Genomic DNA, 18,661 nt, shown 5'->3' on the forward strand with positions numbered 1-18,661 from the left:
GTCCCGTTCCAACATATCAGTGAGACGACGGCGAGTAGTAGGAGTATTTCCGAACGGACGTGTAGGCCGGGGCACCTCTTCGTGAACCGTGGCAAACACGCAACCGTCCACCGACTCTTTGCCTTTCCCTCTCGATTTGGAACTGCTGTCGCACGCTCTTCCTCTCCCTCCTCCATTTTCCTTCAGCCCTTCACCCTTTCTTCTGCCATTGTTCGATCGTCTTCTCCATGGAGGGAACAGGCTAGAAACGACCCCGTTATTCTTGCCCCGATCTGAAAGATGACGTGGTGGAGGAATTCATTGATCGGTGCAACGTCATCACCTAGGCTAGCATGGCAGGTTCGTTCAAGCCCATTCTCGACTCAACTAATAACATCATTACAAAGAACCCAAGAGTCAAGGAGCGGTTTGATCTCCCTTATCTTCTTCGCCGTGACCCTGATGACTGGCGACGGCACGAAGGAGGCCTCGCCCTGTGCCAGTTGATGCCGCTTAATAATGATACGTATGATGTTAAGATGCCATCGCTTGAGGGCAAGGCTTGGGCGGGTGAAAATGGAGATTGGGTTGTTTACATTGGGTCCAACTATGAGTGGGAACTTGTGAATGTCTACACTCCTGACCGGGTTCCACTTCCAAAAATCTCAGCAGACTGCCCAGAGGTTGAGCACACCAGTATTGTACGCACGTTCAAATACGATCATTGTGACTATCTTCCATGGAAGATAGCTATTTATCGAGTTCCCAACTGCTCTTGGAATTACAACAACTATCAAGTTGTTGCTATCTTTGACAAGCTTGTTGCCGTCCTTTGTGGTTCGACTCGATGGACATTGCTCAAAAATTAGTTTCTGTACACGGATGAGTACTGTGATGCAATTCAATACGAGGGCCTTGTGTTTGCTGCCACCACTAGTGGCACCGTTTTTGCATGGGATCCTCATAGTTTCGGTACGTTTGTCTTCCACCGTAATTATAATTGTTTCATCCACATGCATGCGGGTTAGCAAGTTTCCCTTTACTAATTAACCTTCTTCTTGTGTTTCCAAGGTCCTGTGAACATCCCACCACCTATACTTGAAAATTTTTATAACCAAGGGGGAGATGACGATGGTGATGATCACGAGCATGAGGACGAGCAGCGCCCATATACTCTGTGGCGCCTGGCAACTAATTCCGATGGATCACCTCTTCTTGTGTGTATATAGCCCACTGATGATGTTACTGCTAAGGAAGCAGGTGTAGTCTCCCTTGGTCCCACTCTCCGGACCTATTCCAACACCCGTTGCATGGTATTCGGGATGGATACTAGTGTGCTAGCGCCAACTCCTTCTCCCTGGTACAGAATTGATAGTCTTGGAGAAAACTCGCTCTTCCTTGGACAAAACTATCCGATGATGGTGAAAGGTGATCCAACTGCTGTTGACACAACATTAACAGTACCATTTCTGAGAAGCAACTGTGTCTATACCTCAGACATTTGGATGGTTCCCTACCCTGGTACTGATATAGTAGGTCGCTTCAGCCTAGATGATCACTCCTGCATTGGTTTCCAGATCGACAATCGATGGCCTGTCCCAGAGAATCACTTGTGGTTCAAAGCAAGCATTTCCAACACCGAGGAATGGTTCAGTTGAAGTTCATTTCATTGCTTGTTATTTGTTGTGTGGTGAAAACTTTAGTATTTATAATGTATCCTCGTTGTCGATGTGGGTTGATGACCTGTTGTATGTAATAAAATGATATGAGTGTGATAAACTTACTAAATTTATGAATGGCTTTCGAGTCGCTTCTCTAAATCTGTACTAGCTTCACATGCTTCGCGCGTTGGGTGGGTGTTTTTACTGTAGCCATATGTTAATGTGTTCGCTGTACGTAACCAGCACCTCGAATCCTCGATACTAGTACTATATAGTAGGAGTAAGTAATAGGAGTAGTAGGGTGGCATGGGCCAGAATAAGCATTCACGTCCAGGAGTACGGCACACGCCACCACCACGACATCCATCTGACACCACATTATTTCTTGGAGTCCGTGCTAGAGCAATCTCTTCAACCTTGTCGTTTCTCTAACTTCAGCCATCGCGCGGTGGGCGAGGTGGGGGTTTGCTGATAGTCGGTTTCCTTAACTGCAGTCCCACTTGTAAGGCCAACTCCAACGCACGACCCCAAACGCACCTCCTTTTGCACGAACTCCAACGATAATTTTGACTAGAAAAGCAAGACCCAAGAAAACAAGAACCACAAGAATACATTTTACTACTCCTGTAAGTTGGATTAGTGCCTTCTTGATGCATTCATTGTTGATCTGCGGAGGCTCGATCTTGCGTCTGTGCTAGCTAAAAGTGATAGAACATCTACTAAATTGCGCTCTATCAATATATGGATGTACTCTTCTTCCCAATACAAAAACTTGCATCCATTCTACTCCCCCCGTTGCACAATACATGCCTTGTATTTGTCAAAATATATATGTATCTAGACATGTCTTAGTATATAGGTACATCCATTTTTCGACAAATGGAAGTCAAGTATTTTGGAATGGAGGGAGTACACAATAATTTTTTTAAGTTAGCACAACTAGTCTAATCCGAGAGTAGAACCAAAGATTTGGTCGGGTTCTTCCTCCTTTTGCCGACACGTGGGAAATCCAGCATCCAGGTCGTGTCATGAAAGAAAATATAGTGGTAGTTGAAGCCACAAGATGTGCATCTTGGGTTAAACTGTAAATAGAATCTTGCTACTCTTGAGTAACTCCAAAAGGGGCCACCGAAGATCTTTATTGGATTTGTTTTTCATCACCAGCACGTCGAGGTTCAGTGGGTCCTCTTGCATTTTCATTGACATGTGGGGCCGCATGTGAGCAAACAGACGATGGGCTCCGCGCGTATGCTAGCTGGCTGACAAGAGAGATAGAGGAGGGCTGAGCATGAACTGCAGGAAAATTGTTCTACGTACCTCGATATAGGCTCGATATAGTGGGGTGGCATGGGCCATAACTAGCATTCACGTCTAGCAGTACGGCACACGCCACCCACACGAGTCCCATCCGACACCAATTTTCTTGGAGTGCATGCTACATCCATCTCTTCTCCCTCCTGTTTTCTCAGCCATCGCGAGGTGGGCGGCGTGGGGGTTTGTCGATTGTCGGTTTGCTCAACTACGGTCCCACTTGTAAGTGAAAATGCAACACCGCACGCATTCCTGCTTGAGCGGCGTGCCAGACCCACCGTGTGGGTGTGCGACGCGAACACGGCAGGCTTTTCCTTTTGAACTTGTAACTTGTAAAATTTGGTTCTGCTCCATGGCGCGACCGATAGATAGAAAATAATGATTTTGCCTAGAGTAATGAGAAGTTTGGTTCTGGCACTGTTCATGCATGGAGTACGTACGAAAATTATGAAGTTCATGCGAAAGGTAAGATAATTACTGTAGTACATATACTACTACATGGATTTGACGGAAAGATAAAAATACATAGGATCCATCAACGTTCAACGACATCCTCACACCCTAGTGCGCCGGGTCACCAACCGACGTGTGAGGAGCAGCGGCGTTGGCGGTGAGCTCAACGTGCTTCTGAATAGTGCCGTCCAAGGTTGCCCTGCGCTCCAAGAAGGCTAGCGTCCTATCGTCCTCCTCTTGCATGTAGTAGTCCTTGTGGACGATTTGTGCGTAGACGTGGGTGATTATGTCGATGGTGTCTTGCTGCGCCAGGCGCTGCGCGGCGAGCGCGACCTCGAGGTGGACATTCTCCGGCGCGAGGCGGGCAGTCGCAGGGCCACCAGTGCGTCGAAGAGGTTGTTACCATAGTGGCCTTTGAGGGTGGCGGGCATCGCAGAGCCTGGGTGCGTCGGCTGGAGGCTTACGTCAAAGTCGTCCGCAAGCTTCTTGACGACGGTGAACTTGTCGAGGAAACCGATGAGGACCTCGTCGAACAAGGAGACGAAGCTATCGCCCAAGCGGCCCCTCGCCCTGGCGGCCTCAAGCAATACTACCTGGAGACGTTCCTTGGTGCCGGGCCGCAGGCCGGCATCGTGGACCGTCAGGCACATCCGGCTGATGCTCGCGCTCATCGCCTCCATGGGTCTAGCGTAGTTTCTAGTCAACTGATCTTGCGATTCGAGTGATCACTTAGCCCTTGGTTAGCGTGTGTAGGTGCGTAGGATTTCATACTACTCCTCGGCCCTCTACTACACCTGCCCTTGGCTGTATGATAGGTGGGCCAGCCACCCCCTGGGGCCACGTGTCATTCACCCAAAGGGAGTTGCCGTAAGTCAATGAAGTTGCGTCCCCCTCCTTGTCGGTGCAGTATAGTCATCTCACCGGACCTCTAGTTGGGGCCAAACGAGAGAAGTTTGATGTTTACTGGTTTATTGGTCCCCTTTGCATTTTGCGCCAAGTTTTGACCTTTGATTTAACTAATAAATGTTAATGCATGTAAACAAAAATGTTGTGTAAGTCACCTTACGAAAACCAAATAATCCAAAAATACTTAGGCACGGTGCATTAACTCCCTCCTTGTTTCTTATTTCGTGACATATCAACCAATGAGAGACGTGGGCCGTGCATGCTTTCAATGACTTGAGAGTACCAACCATGACATGCAGTGTTTAGTTCATTGCATGTAATCCTATTAGTACTCTAGTTAGGAGTAGCAAAAAACATTAAGTTCTCTCGACGATAGGAATAAAACACCATGTATTTATTTACAGAGGGAGTAGCACATTTTTGGTGACTTGCATTACTAGATATTGCTAGTCAAATACTAAAATCCAGATGGACGTGGTAGTACTCCTAAATCCAGACGGTGGTGCTACTAGTACTAGTAGTAGTACTTCTAATGTAGTAGTAGGAGTACTAGCACTGTACTACCCGTTGGTCAAATTATTACGTGCTGCTCCTCACAGTGAAGTGATAAGACCCTGCGCTGGAGATGACACCTGAGTATAGGCGCCGTGTTCGGCATACCATAGTCAGCCTCACCGTCTGCAGTCACTATCATCATGGCTGTAGAGCTAGCCTGCTTACAACTAGCCCTGTTCGACATAATTTCCTGTGCGTAGATGCCCGTGCATTGCACGGAACACCAAGATTGGGGGTGGACGGCTCTGGCAGCGGCCATCGCGCCAGATTTTTTCAACGGCCTTCTACTCCTAGATGTGGTGGGGAGGAGATGAGGCTGATTGTGAGAGACAAGGAGTTGTTTGTAAATAGGGAACAAGTGCGGGCATCTTTTTGCAAAAATGGAGAAGCTTGGTTTGTATGCGTCAGATCTAGATCCGACGGCTATTGGTGAAAGATGGGAGGCACAACATCATCACCAACTCAGGACCTGTTTGATTCGCAGGATTTTGAAAACGCAGGAATAGGACACGGCAATATTACAAATTTCAAACTGATATTACAAATGTTAGGAGTAATGCTGCACCTACGAAGAGGGAATTACTAGGAAGATTACATAAGAACTTTCGTTACTTTAGGTGGATGCAGCATTATCGTACAAACTAAAATCCACCGCCCTGACAAGTCACTAATGTGCAAATAAGTTTTCGAGTCTCTGGCCACTTGATGTTTCAAAAACAAATTCAGCTTCTATGGAGACTTTGTCATTTAGGCTTAGACGCTTGCGGTGATCAGCACACCATTCATTGTTGTGCCAGAGAACGCCAAACCCCATTACCTTGAGCACACCTGCCTCCAGAACAAAGAACCTGGCCAATTTAATCACAGATGTGCTGCCTCGGTAGTCGATCAAATCAATTTCTGTAAGTTGGAGATCAAGGCATTCGATGAGATTGTTATAGTGCAGCACATTTTTCACTTTCGGGTCTTTTTTATCTGAAAAGAAGAGAACATATTAGAGCAGCTGGCTGCATAAGATTTCCGTGTCATCAAGAGGTACCAATATCATTCGCTCATACGATAGGGTTGGCTGGCTAGTGATATTCTCTCTCTCTCTCTCTCTCTTTCTGTTTCCTCTCATTTAACTAGGAGCACGTGAAGAGCTTGGGCATTTGTTGCCTTCCACTATGTGGCCGATGCCATATTTCGCAAAAGTATGCCACATAACATGCATCAATGTCAAATCAAAAGATTTTGGCACCGCTCTCGCGATGTGAGAGAGTTGGCACCGCTGTGCACACAGACCCACATGTATAAACAAATCAATCAAACCAACTACACCAGCCTCTCACTCTCCCAAACAAGTGTTCTTTATTGCCTCAGTCCTATCTCCCTCCCACATAGTGTTTTTTCATTGCTTGAGTTAATTTGGCACCAGAGCAAAGTAGGTGATCTAGATTGGGACACCAGGTGAGCAATGGAGGGGCGACGATGCCAAATGCATCACAAGTGAATTTGGCACATGTTTTGGCCTACATAGCCCACTTTTGTAATACTACCTTGTATTTAGTATAAAATTTTGACCATAGATTTACCTAAGAAAATGCCAATGCATGTCACTAAAAATTACACCATTTGAAATTATGTTCAAATACGAATCCAATGATATAGTTCTTAGTGACATGCATTAACATTTTGTCAGTTAAATCTAGGGTCAAATTTTGATACTACAAAATTGGAAGAGTAAACTAGGACGGAGGTAGTACTTGCTCTTAGGGTAACCATAGAGTTACTGGAGTAGTCTAAGTTACTTTCCACTATGACTAGCCTAGGCTACTATAGTAGTACAACATAAAAACGATGCAGGTGATCACGTGAGAAAAAATACTAAAAACATTTCTTTTGGTGCAGTGCATAGATGCAGTTTTGAACACTACACTTGTCATCGTAATTTGGGAAAATTACGAAAAAATTGAGCTACGTTGTGATTAGCGTTTACTTATAGGAAAGAAGTTTCACCTCAATGAGTGTCCCAAATTACGAAAAAATTGAGCTACGTTGTGATTACAGTTTACTTATAGGAAAGAAGTTTCACCTCGATGAGTAGCTTCTCCGTGCACGGAAAGCATGTAAGGAATCCAACAACTTAATCTAGATTGGGGCCGATAGATTTTAGTGCTAAGATCTTCACTGTGCGCATGGACTGGGTCAAGCTTGTGGGAATTGTCGGTGGGAACGACACCTATGGGATTACAAGAATCCCTACTATGGTTGCGGGGCACGGGGTCGTGAGAAGAGCGGATCAAACAGATAGCACACGGTTCGTTTATCCAGGTCCGGGCCGCGGGGATGCGTAAAACCCTACTCTTGCTTTGGTGGATTGTATATCTGTGTTCTTGATCTAGCTATGGGGCGTGAGGAGCTCCAAAAAGCCGAATCCTCCTCCTGGTCGCCTCGGGCCTCCTTTTATAGGAAAGGGGTTCCCACAGTAGGACCAGGAGGTGGAAAGGGAACAGTGATGCGAGGTTATCCCTCGCATTACATGACAAGGCGCATTTAATGCATCTTGCCCAGGTGTCCTTGCTTTATCGGGGACGGGGGAGAGCCCTGTCTCCTCCGTCGCCGCTCCCTCTCGTGTCGACACGCGCCCTGGCCAGCGGCGCCCGCGGTGCCATGTAGGCAGGCAGGCAGCTGAGGTGGCGCAGTGGTGGGTCTCCACAAAGATCCGCATGCCGCCACGTAGGTGCCTGCCTAGCTGGTTGGGTCGGCAGCTGCATGCAAACGGCGGTGGAGGTTTGACTGGCGTGGGCCTGATGGTGGCCCTACGGGTGTTCTCGGCAAGGGCCTTGCCGAGGCCCCGGCAAGGGTCTTGCCGTGGCGCCTGCTGTCATCCCCGGCAAGGCTCTTTCCGGGGGCCTTGTGGTCCTCCTTGGCTGGGATCCCGCCAAGGATCATCATCTTCTGAAGGGTGTATCTGATCTCGAATGTCTTCACAAAGATCTGCATGCCACCACGGGGATGTCTCCTGAATCCTTGCCCCATGGGGGCAATGGACTCAAGGGTGACTCTCTCCGTAGGTGTGGGGCGAGCTGCCATGGCAAGGGTCTTGCCGGGTTTGCTAAAACCGCCTCCCGGCAAGGATCTTGCTGGGGGGTCCGCTTCGTCCCCTTTGCTCTTTGTGGTCTTGCGCTTGGCGTCGTTCTGCTTCTCCTTAGCTTCGGCCTTACCTTGGCTCACCTCCCTTGCCTTGCTCAGTGTGGTGGTGCCCGCGGCTCAGACTGCCCGTGCACAGTTATAGGGGTACAAAAAGTGTACCCCCTCTATTTGTACACCGATAGGAGCCCCCAGGCCTGGGCCAGACGTAAGCGCAATCGCGTCGTTGGGCTAGGCCCAAAAACGGTGCGCGGGTAGGCGGGGCGGTTTTTACCGCGGTAAGTCTCTTCGCACGCTGCGCTTCCCATGCTTCCCGCACGTGGCGCGGCGTGGGGAGGCGTGTGTGACGTGGGCGGCATGCATGGGGCTGAGCTCTGCATGCATGCGTCACGTCGTGGAGGCGCGGCTCATTTACTGAACGGGGACGAGGCGTGGTCTTCAAGGCGTCCACTCCCCACGATCACGGGGTGGGGAGAGGTCGCCTCACCCGTCGCCTCGGTCCTGCACGCCTGCCACGTGGCTCTCATGCGCTTGGGGTGGTGAACGGTGGAGGCGGGAAACCGGGCCGCCGCAGGCTGGGGCGGCGGGTCGGTCCCAGTTCCCTACGCCTTCCGTGTCTTGATTGGCTGAGCAGGGCGGCCGAGCCCCCATCCCGTTCCTTTATAAAGAGCAGGAGGGGGGATGGCGTCCCGCATTCCTTCATCTCCTCCTTCCTTTAGCTTCTGCTCCCCCTTCCATCCATCATGGAGAGAGGGAATCCTGGTCCTTCAACGGTGGCGGCGAGGGTCGCCGCTCGACAACACATCCCTCCTTCTCCCGCACCCGCGGTGGCAGAGCCAGCCGCGAGGGGAAGGGGGAGGGGCGAGGCCGTGGGCGAGGCCGAGGCGCTCGTGGAGGAGGAGGATGGGGCAGCGCGCCGGCCTCGCCGCCAGTAGTTCTTCCCCCCGTGGAGGGCCACGTTGGGGATGACCCTTGCGAGTTCTTCGTTAGGCTACACCGACCGCCTCGCCGTCGCCTTCGTCTCCCGACTCCATTCGCACGGGAGATGGAGCTAGATCCGCCGGAGTTGTTGTGGCTGCACATGAGGGGTTGCACGATCAGTGGCACGCGGGCCCGCGTCGATTTCCCCGCCCCTCACGTGATGTATCTCCGTCGGGGATGGAAGACGTTTGCCCATATCCACCGCTTGACGGAGGGGCTCACTCTCCATTTTAAGCTGATGGAGGGTGGCCTTCTCTCCGTCAAGGTCTTCGGGTGCTTTGGGACCCGTGCAAGGTGCTGCGTGGAGAGCTCTTCTAATAGTGAAGACTCCTCCTCGGGCGGGAGTGATGAGGAGGACAGCGGCAGCGACGACGAGGGTAGTAGGCGGCAGGATGACGGGTCCGATTAGGTGTCGGGTGCCGCTCCGTGCGGCACCGGCGACCCCATCATCCGCGTCGCCGGCTCCCTGAACTTCCCGGGGTCGTCTCCTTGGGCGGCTGGCGTTGGGAGGCTGCGGAAGAGGAAGAGGGCGGGCGACAAGGCCGTCAAGTCCGAGTACGCGGGCACCGATGCCTTCGACGCATGCTGACGTCCTGCCGCCTCGTCTTCGAGCTCTGCTTCCGACGCCGCCATCACCATCCAGCCTTCGGATGGCCACCGAGATGTTCTCTTGGTGTCTTCTGCCACCTGTAGCTCGCCTAGGCGCTCCTTTTGCCCTTTTCTCCTCCTTGACCTGCCTCCTGAGGAGAGGGACAAGAAAGGGATTACGGGCACCTTATCTCTTTTTAGTTTGTAAGCCTTCGGGCCTTAGCTGAATTTAAAACTTGTAATCCCATCATTCATGTTTTTCATTCCCTATGGACTGTACCTGAGTGGAATGTTTTTAATGAAAAAGGGATGCTTGCCGGGTCATTTGTTTGTGGGTAGAACCCACGACAAGGAGTAAATCCTTGATATCCTTAAGATAAACATTTCCTTGCCCGGCAACAGGCCTTGCTGTCTCCCCACTTTGCTCGACCTTTCTCACACCTTTGGCGGAGGCAGGGATGAGGTGGGTTCAGGCTCCTTGTTTCATCCTCTCGCTGCCGCGACTACTACCAAACCTGGCCCCAGGAACGAGCCCTAGGGCCTAGAGTTAGGGGAGCACGGTAGTTTTTAGGAAAAAAACGAGGTTTCACATACCTCAGTCCATAAGGGAATGCATGATAGCATGATAAGGGATGAAGAACTTATCTGAAGTTGTAGCCCCCGGCAACTCTGGTTTGCCGTGGGTGAATCTTTGCTCTCGCAGCCCCCGGCAATACTGGCTTGCCGGGGTCTAGATGCCGGTCTGTCCCTCTTCTCTTTTTTGTCCTCAAGTGATCCGACAAGGATACCTGTGAGTCCTGCGAACCAAAGAAGATGAAAGAACGGCAAAGAGACGCACACTCGACCTCTAAGCTAGGGGTTAGTCGCCACTAAGCACTATCAACCCTAACCAAGGATGAGACTCGACCTAGCATGCATGCTATAACTTAGGGCGCCAGCGCTTCATTTACTTGTGCTCAGGGTCTGCGCCTGGCTTTGTACAAAGGGTTACATGCATCATCGGCAATGCTTGTACAAAAGGTGGCTTGCCGGGGGGCCCGGCAAGCCGCGCCTCATGGGTAAAACTTGCGAAGATGCTCAATGTTCCAGGAGTTACTCACTGGAACAGCATCTTCGGTCTCCAGGCGGACTACACCGGGACTGGTGACTCGTATTACCCGATAAGGGCCTTCCCACTTTCGCATCAACTTGTTGGAATTCTTGGCCGATTGAACGCGCCAAAGGACAAGGTCGCCTTCCTCAAGGCTTCAGGCATGAACCTTGCGGCTATGGTAGCGGCGCAAGGCTTGCTGGTAGCGTGCTGCTCTCACAGCCGCCCGAAGACGATCTTCCTCAAGGAGCATTGCGTCATCTTGCCACAGTTGCTCTTGCTCAAGCTCATCATAAGCAAGCACTCGAGGTGACCCGTATATGAGTTCAGTGGGGAGAACTGCTTCTGCCCCGTATACCAGGGCAAAGGGTGTCTGGCCGGTGGATCGATTTGGCGTCGTCCTGATCGACCAAAGAACCATCGGCAACTCATCCATCCAGTGCCTTCCACTCTTGTGCAGCCTGTCAAAGGTCTTGGTCCTTAAGCCTCGCAGTACTTCAGCGTTTGCCCTCTCAGCTTGACCATTGCTTCGTGGGTGAGCAACGGAAGCAAAACAGACTTTGCTGCCGAGGTCTTGGATATATTGCATGAAGGTGTGACTTGTGAACTGTGTGCCGTTGTCGGTGATGACCCTGTTGGGTACACCAAAACGGCACACTAGTCCCTTGAAGAACTTGACGACTGACTGAGCTGTGACCTTCCTCACTGCCTCCACTTCCGGCCACTTTGTGAACTTGTTGATTGCAACGTACAATACTCGAAGCCCCCGACAGCGCGGGGGAAAGGGCCCAGTATGTCGAGCCCCCAGACCGAGAAGGGCCAGGAGAGAGGAATGGTTTGAAGGGCTTGAGCTGGCTGATGAAGCTTCTTTGAATGGAACTGACATGCTTCACACCTGGTGACTAGTGTCGTCGCATCCTGGAAGGCGGTGGGCCAGAAGAAACCTTGCCGAAATGCCTTGCCGGCAAGGGCCCTCGACCCGATGTGGGATCCACATATGCCTCCGTGTATCTCCGCCAACAGCTCCAGTCCTTCCTCCCGAGGGATACACTTCAATTTCACGCTGTTCGTCCTCTTTCTGTACAGGACGTCATCGATGAACTGGTACATGGTAGAGCGACAAGCTACTTTTTCCGCTTCTTCCTGCTCTTCAGGAAGTTCCCTTGTTTGGAGGAATCGGACGGTATGCTGTGCCCACGCTGGAGCCTGGGGCTTGACGGCGAGGACTAAAGGCATTTCCTCCGCTATAGGAGCAGCTGTCTCGACGGCAAGAGCTTGACGCTCCGCCGGAGCTAGCCGTCCCGTGGCGGGCTCAGTGTCCCAGGCAACATCCTTGCCGGCGGCTCCGGGGAGCTCGGCGGGAAAGTACTTGCCGGGTCCTGATTTCCTTCTCTTGTTTAGCTCTGTTGATGGATCAACGGATGGCTGAGTTAGCTGGAGCACAAAGGTACCTGGTTCCACAGGTAGCTTGAGGGCAGCGCGTTTTGACAGGTAATCAGCGATATTGTTCTCCGCTTGGGGAACGTATTCAGCATGTATACCGTCGAAACGCTCTTCCAGCTTTCTCACTTCATCGACGTAGGCCTTCATCAACGGGCTCTGGTAGTCCTTGTTGACTTGCTTGACGACGAGCTGCGAGTCGCCCCGGACGATGAGCTTCTTGATTCCGAGGTCCGCCGCGATCCTAAGACCGGCGAGTAGCCCTTCGTACTCTGCCGTATTGTTTGTTGACACCTCCCTGGGGAAGTGCATCTGGATCACGTACTTGAGGTGCTCTCCGGTGGGCGCGACAAGCAGCACGCCAGCCCCAGCGCCGTGTAAGGAGAAAGCTCCATCAAAGTACATGATCCAACTGCAACTTGCCTCCTTGCCGGGGAGAGCAGTCTCTTGGGCTTCTTCGTCAGGCATTGCGGTCCATTCTGCAATGAACTCCGCCAGGAGTCGGCTCTGAATCGTCGAAGTACTTTCAAACTGAGGCCAAAGCTGGATAGCTCCAGTGCCCATTCCACAATTCTTCTCGTTGCATCTGGATTGTGCAATATCCATTGCAGAGGGAGGCGAGTGACGACATTGATCTCGTGTGCCTGGAAGTAGTGACGCAGCTTCCTCGAGGCCATAAGAAGGCCGAAGAGCAGTTTCTGCATGCCGGAGTACCTTGATCTAGCTCCCTGCAGGAGGGAACTAACAAAGTAGACCGGGTGCTGCATCATTTTCTTCTTCGGCGGCACTTCAACTGGCTGTGTTGTCTCTGCATTGGTGGTGTCGGGCTCTGTCGCTGCCATTACCTCGTCGTCAACCTCTCTCTGCGCCACTAGTGCGGCGCTGACCACCTGGTTCGTTGCCGCCAGGTATAGCAGCAACGGCTCCCGTGGCCTAGGCGCAACTAGTATTGGCGCGGAGGAGAGGTACTTCTTCAAATCTTGCAATGCTGCTTCGGCTTCTGGCGTCCACTCCATCGGGCCCGCCTTTTTCAGGATCTTGAAAAAAGGAAGGGCGCGCTCAGCAGACTTGGAAATGAATCTGCCCATGGCGGCGACGCAACCAGCAAGCCGACGCACATCCTTGATTCGCTTGGGTGCTTCAATCTGCTCTATAGCTTTGATCTTGTCCGGATTGGCCTCTATCCCACGCTGTGACACAAAGAACCCGAGAAGCTTGCCGGACGGGACGCCAAAGACGCACTTCTCAGGGTTCAGCTTGAGATTGATCTTGCGCAGGTTTGCAAATGTTTCTTGCAAATCCGGTATGAGGGTTGCCCTGTCCTTGGTTTTGACCACTATGTCATCCATATAAGCTTCCATATTTCTATGGAGCTGGGGTTCAAAACCAATCTGGACCGCCCTTGCAAACGTCGAACCAGCACTCTTCAACCCGAAAGGCATCCGCATGAAACAATACGTACCACATGGGGTGATGAATGTTGTTTTCTCTTCGTCTTCTCTTGTCATGAAGATCTGGTGGTAGCCAGAGTAGGCATCGAGGAATGGCAACAAATCACACCCAGCTGTGGAGTCAACAATCTGGTCAATGCGCGGCAACAGGAAGGGGTCCTTAGGACAAGCCTTATTGATATCTGTGTAATCAATACACAGCCTCCACCTCCCATTAGCCTTGCGCACTACGACCTGATTGGCCAACCACGTTGGATGGAGCACTCCTCTTACCAAACCCGCTGCTTCCAGTTTCCGGATCTCCTCTGTGATGAACTCTTGTCGTTCCAAAGCTTGCTTTCTGACCTTCTGCTTGACGGGCCGCGCATGAGGACAAACAGCAAGGTGGTGCTCAATCACCTCCCTGGGAACGCTGGGGATGTCGGAAGCTTGCCATGCAAACACATCGACATTCGCCCGCAGGAAGGTGACGAGCGCGTCTTCCTATTTGTCGTCAAGGGTGGAGCTTATGGTGAAAGCCCCTCCCGTGCCATCCTCATTGACAGAAACCTTCTTAGTTCCCGGTGGTATGGCCCTGGGTTTCTTGTTTCCGCTGGTGGAACTCTCTGGCACGTCCTCGACGGGAGTGCTACACTCCGAAGAGGTGCGCTTGCCGGAGTGGGTGTCTGAGGTCTCAACGGTCTTCTTCTTCTTCTTCCCTCCTGGGGTCCCAGCGGCAGGAGCAAGTGCCCTAGTGGCGGCAGCTGCTGCAACTGCTTGCTGGTATAGTTGGTCAGCGCAAATCAGCGCATCTTTCTTATCAGAGGGGATGGTGATGATCGTCACGGGTCCTGGCATCTTCAGGATGTTGTAGGCGTAGTGTGATGCCGCCATGAACTTGGCCAGCGCTGGGCGGCCAAGGATCCCATTGTAGGGCAAGGGGCTCTTGGCAACATCAAACACGATCCTCTCCGTCCTGTAGTTCAGATCGCTTCCAAAAGTCACGGGCAGCATGACCTTTCCCTTAGGTTGGCTTCTTCCCGGGTTGACCCCCTGAAACGTGCCCGTCTCTTCGAGGTCTCCATCAGGAATCTGCAGTTTCTCGATCACGGCAGGTGAGATAAAGTTCAGACCGGCCCCGCCATCGAATAGCATCTTTGTCACCTTGAGGTTGCGTATTGTTGGTGAAACCAACAATGGCAAGCACCCGACCGCAGTAGTGCGATCAGGGTGATTCTCAGTGTAAAAATGATAGGTGTGCTGGACCACTTCAGCGGCCTTTGGGCATCAAACGATGGCTCTGCCACTGTAATCTCTCGCGCCCACTGTTTAAGCTGGCGGTGAGAAGTGTGCAGCGAGGCGCCGCCATCAACGCACATGGCCTCTGTAGCTTTTTGAAACTCTTGGTCGCCGAATTCGTCGTTCTCTTCATGATCGTCGTCTTCTGGCTTCTTGTCACGGCCCCGGGTGGGCCTCTCCTATTGTTTATCCTTGCCGTGATGGCCCGCCTGGCTGTCACGCTTCTTGCCGGACCCCTTAGCACCGTCTTGGCCCTTCTCCTTGTCCCGCCTCTCATATTCAGCCATCTGCTTCTCAACGAGGAGCTCAACCTGTCGGCAGTCTTGGAGAGCATGGCCTTTGGTGCGATGGATCTTGCAGTATCGCTTGTCAGAGTTTCCTGGCTTCTCGGCAACCGCCAAGGCCCGGCAGGAGACACATCCGACAATTTCCTTGCCGGGGTCATCTGCCTTGGTTTTCTTGGTGGAGCTGGTGTCATCAGATCCCTCGACGGCAAGCACGGCTTTACCTTTGCGCTTCCTGTTGCGGCGCAGGCCCTTCTTCGCCGGGGCGGTAGTACCTTCATCTGAGGAGTCGGTTTCCACGCTGGCGTCTTCGCCGGGGTACTTCCTTCCCTCTTCAGCCCGGGCACATCTGTCAGCAAGAACATAGAGTTCTGCTACATCTTTCACCTTGTTCATTGCCAGCTCTTCGCGCATCTTGCGGTTACGCACGTTCTCATGGAACACGCCGATGATGGCGGCAGGGTGAACATCAGGGATATTGTACTGTATCCGGCTGAACCTCTATATATACTTGCGGAGACTCTCGCCTCCCTTCTGGGGAATGACGTGCAGGTCGCTCGCTTGGCCATGGGCTTGGTGGCCTCCAGTAAAGGCGCCCACAAACTCATGGCACAAATCCGACCAGGAGGAAATAGAGTCTACCGGCAAGTGCATCAACCATGACAAGGCGTTGGGTTTAAGAGCCAATGGAAAGTAATTCGCAAGCACCTTATCGTCGCGGGCTCCAACAGCTTGCATCGCAATGGTGTAGATGTTGAGGAACTCGGACGGGTGGGTCTTGCCGCTGTACTTTTCGCCCACGTCAGGTTTGAAGGTGCGGTGAGTGGGCCACTGGAACTGCCGCAGCTCATGGGTAAAAGCCGGACAGCCTACCTCGTAAGGTAGGCCTCCAGGGCTCTCCGGTGCCGGGTGGTTCGCAGCAGGCCCTACTCGCCTGTCTGACTGGTGGCGAGCTCCGCGCCTGCGCTCGATAGTGGTTCGAGCGTCTTCATGTTCTCGTTCCCGAAGGACCTGGCGCTGGTCACAGTGGGTCCACGGGGCGGACGACGCTATGGAGATTTCGTCACCCGCAACGTCGCGACGGGCTGGCATCCGCGGTACTGGGCGAGGAGGAGGTGAGTGCACCGTGGTCGCGGCGCCGCCGGATTTCCTGCCACTGGTGGGTGGGAATTCATCGGAGCGTCGACCTAGGGGCTCCACCGGACTCGGTTCGTCTTTGTTGGCCACCGCAACAAGGCTTCAGATAGTGGCTCTCCATTCGTCGAGTTTCCCCGTAGTGGGAGGAAAATCGAGGAGCAACTGCACGCGCGCCAGGGCTTCTGCTGGCGTTGGTGGCAGCGAAACCTGCATGGATCGCGATGCACTTCGACTTCTGATCATGTCAGAAGGAGCTCTATCACGACCCCGCGGTCGCATGCCATCTTCATCAGCGCCTCGGCGAGCGGGCAGGTCTTCTACCACCCGGGAGTGGCGCTCGGGGCTCTTCCTGCGGCGACACCCAGGGTCTTCGGCATGATTGCGCCATTCGTCGCGCGCCGCTTGAGAGGAGCGCGCCGTCGGCACCGGCGTGGGAGTCTTGGAGGCCCTCGCATCGCCTTCGGGCGGGGCGGTAGCGATCTTGGAAGGCCCCGCGCCACCCGCGGAGGGCCTGGCTCCGTCTTTGGATTTGGCGGCGTGCGGCCCATTACCAGGCGCACGAACATCACCGCCTCCCAAACTCCGGCTGCTGGGACGGTGTTGGTGTTCGCGAACAGCGCCCCGGGTCCTTTCTGCGACCGGTCCGCTGCTCGCCCGCGTCGGGACGAGATGTCCGGCTTCTGACGGGCCAACCGCCACCGTCGTCTTCTTCTTGGGCGCCATGACGATGAAGAAGCGTCGAACTAACTGCTAAAGCCGATTCTCACAATTGTGCCCCCTACCTGGCGCGCCAAAGATGTCGGTGGGAACGACCCCTATGGGATCACAAGAATCCCTACTACGGTTGCGGGGCGCGGGGTCGTGAGAAGAGCGGATCAAACAGATAGCACATGGTTCGTTTATCCAGGTTCAGGCCGCGGGGATGCGTAAAACCCTACTCCCGCTTTGGTGGATTGTATATCTGTGTTCTTGAGCTAGCTATGGGGCGTGAGGAGCTCCAAAAAGCCGAATCCTCCTCCTGGTCGCCTCGGGCCTCCTTTTAGAGGAAAGGGGTTTCCACAGTAGCACCAGGAGGTGGAAAGGGAATAGTGATGCGAGGTTATCCCTCGCATTACATGACAAGGCACATTTAATGCGTCTTGACCAGGTGTCCTTGCTTTATCGGGGATGGGGGAGAGCCCTATCTCCTCCATCGCCGCTCCCTCTCGTGTCGACATGCGCCCGGGCCAGCGGCACCCACGGTGCCATGTAGGCAGGCAGGCAGCTGAGGTGGCGCAGTGGTGGGTCTCCATGAAGATCCGCATGCCGCCACACAGGTGCCTGCCCAGCTGGTTGGGTCGGCAGCTGCATGTGAACGGCGGTGGAGGTTTGACTGGCGTGGGCCTGATGGTGGCCCTACGGGTGTTCTTGGCAAGGGCCTTGCCGGGGCCCCGGCAAGGGTCTTTCCGTGGCGCCTGCTGTCATCCCCGAGAGATATCGAGATAGATGTATGGATGGAAAGAGACAATATGTGTGTTCCTATTGGCTAGTAAGAGATAACCATACTTAGGAGGGGGGAGTGCTTGCGCCTATGATGGATTGAGGGATTATGGTACTTAGGGGGGTGCGTGTCACATGGAGAGAGAACAATGGGCGGAGAGTGTTGGATGGGTCTATATGTATAGCGCGAGCGAGACATGTGTATGTGTGAACCAGGGAGATATAAGGCCAGTTTGGCTCGCGTCATGAGCATCTTTTTCCTGGCCTGGGGTTGTGGCTGGATTTCATGCACGCTTGTTTGGTTGCTACCCTGTGAAAAAGAAAGCCCGCCTGGCCTAGGTTCCCTTGCACTTTAATTAGACTGGCTGAACTCCAGACACTGCAAGTAGCCTGGCCCAGGCGACCGATTTCGAATGCCTGGTCGTGCCTGGTCGTGTGGCCACGAGGCTAACAGCAACATGGATGGATATTAGCATTAAATAATTGATGCATGGATTGATTGATGGGGCATTGATGCTTTGCCTGGCCCAGGCATGAACCAAACGCTTCAGCACCACGCAAGCCTGGCCAGGCAGAAACATTTTACATCTCACGTCCACACCAGGCAGTACCGGCCATCAAGGCATGAGGGTCAGGTCACGAACCAAACTGACCAATAAAGTTTGAGAGAGATTGAGGAGCCCCGATAAGGCTGAGTGGTGCGTCAGATAGCTGAGAGGGGGAAAGAGATATTCCATCCGCTGGATAATGCAGTGCATGTAAATTTTTTAGATGTCAAACTTTGGAAACTTTGATCAGGTTTACGCAAATGTTATTTATACCTACAACACCAAAGATACATCATACAAAACTACATCTCATGGTGAATCTAATGGTATATGTTTGCCGTACTAGATGTAATTCTTTTTCCCCACGTACATGGTCAAACTTTGTGAT

This window comes from Triticum dicoccoides, chromosome 7A, assembly GCF_002162155.2.
Source record: "Triticum dicoccoides isolate Atlit2015 ecotype Zavitan chromosome 7A, WEW_v2.0, whole genome shotgun sequence".
NCBI lineage: Eukaryota > Viridiplantae > Streptophyta > Magnoliopsida > Poales > Poaceae > Triticum > Triticum dicoccoides.